The following is a 9326-nucleotide window of genomic DNA, read 5'->3' on the forward strand; positions in this document are numbered from 1 at the left end:
CCAGCACAGGCATCAGCGATCAGCCACGGAGGGAGGGGGCCACATTAAATCAGTGAAAGTTGCTCTGTTAAAGTTCCTCTCCACTGCATGTTTTCAACTATGTAAAAATCCTCTGCTACGATTAATATTTTGTTTAATGTGGTTTTCGCACATAAAAAGTGAAAAAAAAAAAAAAAGGAAAACTGGGTCTGAAAGCTACATTTACATCTACATTTACTTCCTCTTTGAGAAATCTGGATCAGTCCTGGTGCCCTGCCCACCACCGCTGCTTGCTACAGGCTGACAGGTGAGAGAGCAGAGCGTATTGAGGTAGTTAGCGTTAGAGGAAACATCAGAGAGACTCAGCCATGTTTGAGCCTCAGTCAGACCCACACTCAGATGAGGAGTCTGTTGTGACAGAAATCGGCGACCAGCAGAAGTATCAGAAGAGTTAGCGTAGTTAGCATCTTTTGTTTGTTTATATAGTTTGTTAGCTTGAAACTGGCTGTGGTTGACACAATGTTAGTGGTTGTGCTAATGCTAACTCATGCTCTCTGTACTGATCAGCTTTTAGGTTTATTTCGCCCCACCCCCTTTCCTCACAAGTTTACAGGATTGGTTCCTTAGGTTGTATGATGTATGAATTCCTGGCTGACTGAATCTGTTTTTATTAGACTGTCATTGGTTCACTGCAGTTTAAGGTGGAAACACTGTCATGGTGTTGACTGCTTATTACGCTCATCTTGCTTGTCTTCTGTTATATAAAATCATCATATGGACATGTTAACAATCAGCAGTCGAGATGTGACTTCTTAAGTTAAAAAATACAAAAACACAGATCTGGTTAACTGTTATGCTGTTGTGCTATCACTCATGTAAAAACAAAATGAATGCAAATTCATTTCAGTTTTATGTTATCTACTTATCACCTATGAATCTAAAAACAATATACATTCAAAAGGGACAAATGTACTGCAAAAAAAAATATATATATAATGTGTAATCAGACAAGTATGTGCAGTAGAGATGGTTTCCTCCTCTGATTGTCTTTCAAAATAAAAGGCCTACCCTAGTTAGAGCAACACGAGTGTCACACTGGCAGCTACTGTGTGCCGTATAGTCAGTTCAATCTGATGTAGCTGGCTGCTTTTCACTGGTTAGGCACTGTGTTCCTAATGATAGTCATTGTATGAAGTCCCCTGTGATTTGCTTTAATATACACTACTTGGCCACAAGTATGTGGACACCTGAACATTACACCCATATGTGATTATTGAACCTCTAATTCCAAAACGATGGTCATTAACTTGCTGCTATAACAGCCCCCACTTGTCTGGTTTCAGGCTAAGACTCTGTAACCTTGCTGCAGGGATTTGCTTCCATTCAGCCTCAATGGCACTGAGGTTGGCCATTCTTGCTGGGTGATAAGAACAGGCCCCCAGTTCGTCCTAGTGGTGCTGGATGGGGGCAGACCAGTCAAGTTCTTCCAAACCAGACTTAGCAAATCATTTATTTATGGACCAGACTTTGTGCATAGGGCAAACAGGAAAAGGCCTTTGGAAGTAAGTTATAAATTTGGAAACACACTAATGTCTTAAATGTCACTGTATCCTGTAACATTAACAATTCCCTTAATTGGAAATAAGAGGCCGAGCTCATACGATGAAAATGAAAAACAACCTCAGATGATAACAAACCAAAGAGTGCGGACAGTGCTGTCCGCATACTTTTGACAATGTAGCATACTTTGTTTATTCTGTCACATTATTTTTTGCTGTTCTGTTACTCAGTGTTATAGATCATTTTTATATTTAGTAGTACCTTAAATAGCTTTTTGCCATCACAATACTGATTTCCCCAATAATGAAAAACAGAGAAAATTACCACTTCAGTGTCACTAATAACAGTTATTACCATTCAAAAAGTAAGTTGGTATCCTTGTTGTATCATCACCTCTTGGAGAGGGAAGTTGAATTGTCCAAAAATTGCATCCCACCTCTGTCAGTCTGACTTATTTACAACAGAATTAGTCATCATTGGCCCACGCTACACTACAGTATCTTAAATAACAAAATGACAGTTTAATTCACTTCCCACTAATTTGATTTCCACTATTTTGAAGTGAACAACATGACGAGGACATTACACACCAGTGTTGTTTGGTGTTGATCGCTGTCAAGAGAGGAAACTATTGTGTAGTGTATGGAATTACTGCAGTGCAATTAATTTAACAACAACTCTGGGAGTTTAGTGCTCCCTGTTTTCCTATCTTCCTCATACTCCTCATCCTCCTGTCCCACCTCCTCTCTCCTCCTCATCCTCACCCCCTCCCTCCTCATAATGCCTCCTGATCCCAATCAGCCCCCTCTTCCCCCCACCTCCTCCCTCCCCTCTGCATTCCACCCTGCTGATGTCAGACTCTAAATGAACCGCAGTGTGTGTGTGTGTGTGTGTGTGTGTGTGTGTGTGTGTGTGTGTGTGTGCGTGTGCGCACGCGCGCGCGCACGTGTTCATGTGTGCTAAAGGGTCAGGCTTGGTTGCCAGGACGATAGGCCCTCCAACAGCTTTCTGCTCCGACGCTTTGAGCCCCGAGCCCTCCTCAAAGCATCATGGGAAAACAATTAAAACCTCCTCCAAATCTCTCTTGCTCTCCTTCACTTTCTTTCTCTCTTTGTCCTCCTGTTTCTCTCTCCCTTCATTTCTCCATCCCACCCTCTCCATCTCCATCCCTCTCTCTTTCAGACAATCTTCACTCAAGCTTGAGTTCCCCCCTGAATTGGAAGCAAAGTTTTTATTTTTATTCTATTTTCCACCTGAGATGTCTCTTATAGGAGGGACAACAGGGGGGGCTTTATTCCAAACACTATAGTCTGAACACTGTGTGTACATGTGTGTACATTCACATGTGTATTTGTGTGTTTCCTCATTTTATGTGTTTAATATTCCATTTGGAAGGAAACTGAACTGCTGCTCAGAAGCTTCTATTACTTTGTTAGTAGATATTAACGAATAAACACTAAATTACACTTCAAAGTTTGTAATTTTCTAAAAAGAATGAATCATATCCTCTACACACAAACACACACTGTGTCCCATCTTGTAGTAGGAGGGATTTCAGAGGTTGAATGTAAAAGCTGAAATCTCAAACTTTTGGTCCTGGATTTTTTTTCTGGTAGCACTGGGTGAAAGATCTTTACTGTAAAAGTTATGACCTTCAAATTTCTGTGCCCACAGAGAATCAAAGTACTTTTCTGGCTAAACTGGCTGATTTTCTGCTGACTCCCTCCACATATGACACTGAAATGATGTACTCTTTGTGATTGTGATTGGATTTAAGTGCTCAAAGTGTGATGATACAGCACATTAAGCATTGTTTTGTTGATCTTGGACGATCCTGCAACTGTGGTATATTTGTCTGTAATAATTTACAAAGCGGGCAGAAACTTGACACATTGATACCATAGACTATAAATACAGACAAACGTAGCCTCCGTGATGTCACTGCCACCGCCATCTTGCCAGTACCTGACTTCCGGCTAATTAAAAAATGGGCAAAGAGGTGGGGCGTATGCGGAGATGAGACCTCGGTGCATGCCAGTTTGTGGCAAGCATACACTCACCTACCTGTCACTCAAAGTAGCCACGCCTTCAATTGTGCAGAACTTAGTCTAAGCCTAACTAAGCCTTTATAAAATTTAAATGGGCGAGTTATATAGAAATTCAAACCCCATACAGTTGTCATGAAGGAATAAATAAACTAGAGAGACCAAAACTGTTTTTTGTACCAGGCTGTAAACATGTTTATTTCTGCTGTAAAGTTGGGCCTTTTAACATGGGAGTCTATCAGGATTGAATCACTTTTGGAGCCAGACTCAAGTGGTCATTTGAGGAACTGCAGTTTTCAGCACTCAATCTCTTTTTTTAACTAATATTAAAGAATCTTAAAACATCTGAATATATATTTAAATCACTGAAATTGACAGAGACACAATCTCTGCTGTTAATATTTCTTGCTTTATTTTATTTTCTGTACTTCCTGATTAAAGAAAGTATACATATATATTGTAATATGATACACTAGGATCCACAAATTCTGGCCTCCCACATGAGTGTCAGTTGAGCTACATGGCCATCCACTATCATGACCTCCAGACCCTTTCTTTCCCTCTCTCTACATAAAGGACACAGACTTTCCTGCACTGTCATTGAACGCAACTCGTAACCTAGAGAAAATGTCCAGTATGAAGGTATTTCCAGGATGTTGAAAATTATTTCTGCTGGGCCCATCATCAGGACATCATCAAAACCAAAATCACTGCACATCCCATATAACTTTCCTTTTGTATGTACTGTAGTTCAACAAATCAAAGAAAAAACATACCCACACACTATAATTGTATAAAAACACTGCTATAATTGTATTTAATCACTAGACTGTGGTGGATTAATGAGCCAAAAACATGTACGAGGTTTGATGTGTGATGTCTTGCCCTCTGTGTGTGGAGATTCCTCCCCACGTGAGTTTTCTGTTTACTTAGATTTGCCAAGACCAAAGTGTTTTGCTTCCTCCTTTTCAGTGCATGCTGGGATATGTCTGTGAAGGTTCATCTCAATTATCCAGGTGATGCAACGTCTAGGGAAGGTTGAATCCAACTTGAATGTGATTTGGATTCAACTCGCTCAAAACATGCTGGTATGAGCTGCAGGCCTGAGTGACCCTAAACAGAAGTTAGAATGATTTTCAACACAAATAGAAAGACTTCAAAGCAAGTGATTGAAAAAGTCAAACCACCTAATCAAAGTCAGAAAGCCTTTGGAGCGCTTAGTCACAGTCTTCACTGACAGAGCACAAGCTGTGTGTCATGATTAATGAAATTCATTATGGTAGATCATTAGACCACATATGCCACACGTTGGGAACAGAAAGTGGAAATCAGATAGGTTGAACTGCAAGAAAAATACGACTCGCTCCAAACAGTAGCACAAAGGCCACATGTCGGATGGATCAAGAATGAAACAGTGAAACCCAACTTGGTCACTCACTGTCTGTCACTCTAGTGTCTGTAAAACACAAATAACATGTATGCTCATTTCTTTCAGGCATGCCCAGTGCAGTTAATTTGATGCTGATAAAGAGTCAAAGTGAAAGTGAATGCAAGAAACAAAGAATGAGAGCAGTGTCCTTTGTGAGTTTTTTCAAAGCATTAGGAAATGCTGAATACTAACCCCCGTACCATTCATTTTCCTTTAGTATTGCACCAGGTCTGCAAAACATCATGTCATCATCATCAAACAGCATGTCAACAATGATGACTTCTTACACAGTGTAAGGAGAGAACTGCATCAGTGTAAAATGTATGACAGCTGCCTACATCACAAATAAAGAAGGATCAGAAGACTGCATCTGTGTGTCTCTATCACAGCTGCTGAAGTTAAATTTTGAAGGTCGTTCGCAGGTCATGGTGAAAAGGTCAACCAATAAGATATAAAACCAAATATTTTGGCTATAAATTTCAATATATTTCAACTAATCACATTAAGTGCTGAGATCTGGGAACATTACTACTTTGCAATAAAGTTTGATGGGAGAAGAAACACAAACAGTGAAATGATCAGGCGACAAAACTGCTGGTTAGACAAAGTGATGTGGTGGAAAAATCAAAGGTGAATGGAAACAAGTTCCCAAACTGTGTTGTTGGCATCCAACCGTCAATCAATGTCCAACTAATATTAGGTGAGTAATAGGAGGTGTGTTCACTGTTGGTCTTTCCTCCAAGTGAAGTGGTTTAGATAATCTGGTAAAACTGCTTGTATAAGTCCTTTCTAATCATCTGTTACAGTCATACTCTGTTAAAGGAACGTGTTCCCGGATCTCAGGGGTCACTAGAATGAGTACAATGATGTGCAAAACTACATAAATAAGATAGATAAGTTGTATGAACCATAATTAACTTTTTCCTTGTCTCCAAAAATTCTGTGTATGGAGGTTTTTATATCAGAATTCATCACATTCGTCATGGTCTTAAGTTTCAAACAAAGGAACAAGCTCACGCTAAAATGGGTTTTTTTCAGGTTTATTTTGGAGATGGATTTCACTTTTTCCACCTTTACATCCTGACCTCGTCTCGGGAGCTTGTACAGGCGAGAAACGCTGGTTCCTTGTAATCCTCTGTGATACTAACTCTTCTCGATCTGACAGGGCCTTTGTGCACTTTTCTGCATTGTCATTTCCATAAACGCTACAGCTAACACATCATCCGCTTGCCATCTTATTATCTCCACATGTACTTTACAAATTAAATTAGGCCCTTCTTTCCATCTTGTTACATTTCCCCAACAGCTGAAATAATTTTGGGAGCCGCAGTAATTTACTACACAACATTAACATTTTCTGTCCCGAGCCGTCACGTCTTCGTCGCTCTGACAAACTTACTGAAGTCATAGATAATTAATTTGATTCTAAATTACAGCTTTCCATCGCGCCGCGCGCCCCTCTTGCAGGAGTTTGTTGTGACAAGCGGGCGCGCCGCTCGTCTCCAACCGTGATTTCTGTCGGCCCCGATGACAAAGATATCATGCGGCGCGTCTTTAAACATGATGCTGACATGTAGCACTTATCCACTCACTCAGATCGAACAAGACAGCATTGCTCCTCGTGACACTTCCCTCATTTCCCATGATGCACATGTAAGGGGTCGCCTCCGCATGACGATTAGTAATAATAAGAGTTCTTGAAAATTTTGGGATGTGCTTTATTTATTTTTTACTTTTTTTTTTGTCAAGAGGGGAATGAGGTGGGGAGCTGGAGGGGGACAAAAGCTGCCAAAGAGCCATTGTGTCTCAGTAAAATGAGACATTTCCTCTATTGTGTGTGAATGAGTCACTTATGAAGGCAGCAACGTTGGATAAAGGGAGACATTTATTTAATTCTGATTCCGGTCCAAATTTGCATCTGAAACAATGAAAAGGCCTCATTTGATGTGACTGGACGCTGAGGAATGGAAAGGAAAGAAAAGGAAAAGGACGCAAAAGATGGGAGAGGAAACAAAACGCATAGCATAGGAAGACCAAGAGAAAGAGGAGGTGAGTGGCTTTTTTTTTTTTTTTTTTTCTTTACATATAAAACATAAAGTTCCAACTCATCTTACACAATGTGTTGTGCCGCATAAACACAGATTGTTGTTGTTGTTCTCTGGCTCATGTCAAGTGCTTGTATGTGGGTTGGAAATGAGCGCTGATTTGCTGCCACACTGTATAAAGGTTTGGTTTCTGTCTCTGAGTCGATCAATACATCTCTGAAATTGATTTCTTTCACAGGTCAGTGACTGTGACTGTTTATAAAACAACTTCCATCACCTCAGAGGGACTCGTAGGAGGATAAACCCTCGGATTACTCATCTCTATCTGAAAGTCAGGTACGGACTTGGGAGAAGTTTATTCACCCTTTGATTATGGTCTTTTTATAAACCCTTTGATTGAGTATCTGTGTGACCGCAGCACTTGTGTGTTTGAACTTCAGTGTTCTTCAGGTCTGTGACCCTGTGCTGCTGGACTCAGGTCACAGCTCTTGGATGTGACTGGGTCATGTTTGATTTTCTCATTCAGAGAAGCTTCTTTAAACTTTTTTTTTTTTTTTCCTGTGGCGTGATGTTTAATAATTTTACATTCGGCTGTGGTCCCTGCAGTGTTGGACTGAGTTAAGTTTTCTGTATCTTACAGGCAGTACAGTAACATAACAACATTTTGAAATATAATGGCAAATTTTCTTAGTTTAAAGGAGACCCAGATCCAGGGGGAGCTGGACTTTGCTACACCACAACGAATCCTCGGTCGGATTTTGAAATCGGTTGATTTTCTGTTCCTATTCTTGAATATTTGTCCTTATCACACAGCAGCTGCAGGTCACAGATCCAGTTAACGACTTTTGTTTTACAGCCTCCAAATTTAGCCGACGCACCAATCAAAACCTGGAGAAGAGAAGAAGACAGATTAGGACAGTTGCATTGTCATGGAAACGTTATTCAAACCTCGCTTTCATTACATTTTGAACGCAACATCTAAAAAAATCCCTTTAGTGTTCTCTTCGTTTCTCTACAACAGGTCTACTGAGGATCACCCGAAGTTCACATTTGTATTGAAACAGGTTTGTTTGACAGATGAGACACCTGTGGTATAAAGTGCTAATATAAAAATATCAACCATTTGTGTGAAATTTTGTCATAATTGCTGTGTGAAGTCTTGAGTTAAAAAGTGTTTTGTGTGGTCACACTTACCTTGACCTATGACCTTCGACCACCAAAATCAAATCAGATATTTTCTCAAGTCCCAGTGGATATTTGCGCCAAATGTGAAGGGATTCCCTTGAGGAGTTCCCGACATATTGTGTTCACAAGGCCAAAACCGTAATTTCGTAGGTCACCATGACCTTGACCTTTGACCTTTAACCAACAAAATTTTGTCCTTGAGTTTGTATGAAATTTTTAAAGAAGTTCCCTCAAGGCGTTACTGAGATATTGTGATCAAAATGTCCGGACGGCCCGGGCTGTCCCAGCACAGAGGCAAAAAAGAAAGTTACATATCATTCCTCGGGTGTAAAATTGATTTACAGACTGGTAACTCCTTCCACAAACAACACACTCACAATAACAGTAAATCAGTCGTACTCGTTATGTTCCCATTTTATGAGCAACACTCATACTCCTGGAGGAGGATTGCCACATTATTATTAATATTTAAATGATTTGCCCAGTCACTGATCGAGGAATGAAAACATGTCTGGATCAATACTGAAATAGTTTCAATACTTTTATATCCTGACATTCTCACAATCATTTTATCCTGGATTTGACAGTTTAGTTTGGTTTACAACTGATGTTTTATGTTTTTGAATGTGCATCTCTTACAGTATTTGAATGTGACTCAGCAGACAACTGTGAACAGTTGAACTGTTAATGGGAACTATACGACGTGGATGTGATAAGAACTGATACACATCTGCCAGCCAATCAGAGCAGGAGGAACAGGCGGGAATGTGGCCCCAACATGGATTAAACCTGTTTACAAATTCCATATTACCACAGTATTATACAGCACAAATGGTGTATGAACTATCAACTAAACAAGAAATGAATGCACATACTTTTGAACCGGAAAATCATTTCCCACCATAACATTATAATGGAGCTCTTGCATTGTTGTTCACTCCAGTCTGAACTGTTGTTGCTGAGATTTACGTTACTGATGTATGTTATAGAGCAGAATGTTTAACGTCGTTTGAGTGAGAAAATGCACATATTCTGTGGAAATCTCAGTCTTACTCTACCGGTGTTTTTTGTACCGATACATTC

The 9326-nt window shown here is 40.0% G+C and overlaps 1 long non-coding RNA gene across 1 annotated transcript; it reads left to right on the forward strand.

Annotated features, from left to right (window-relative positions):
• The first annotated feature begins 6772 nt into the window (after nucleotides 1–6772).
• LOC130171231 (uncharacterized) lies at nucleotides 6773–8136 on the forward strand. The gene is made up of 3 exons (XR_008828110.1): nucleotides 6773–7062; nucleotides 7297–7394; nucleotides 7915–8136. It is a non-coding gene; the product is annotated as an uncharacterized LOC130171231 (long non-coding RNA).
• The last annotated feature ends 1190 nt before the right edge of the window (nucleotides 8137–9326 follow it).

Source organism: Seriola aureovittata, chromosome 6, assembly GCF_021018895.1.
Source record: "Seriola aureovittata isolate HTS-2021-v1 ecotype China chromosome 6, ASM2101889v1, whole genome shotgun sequence".
Lineage (NCBI taxonomy): Eukaryota > Metazoa > Chordata > Actinopteri > Carangiformes > Carangidae > Seriola > Seriola aureovittata.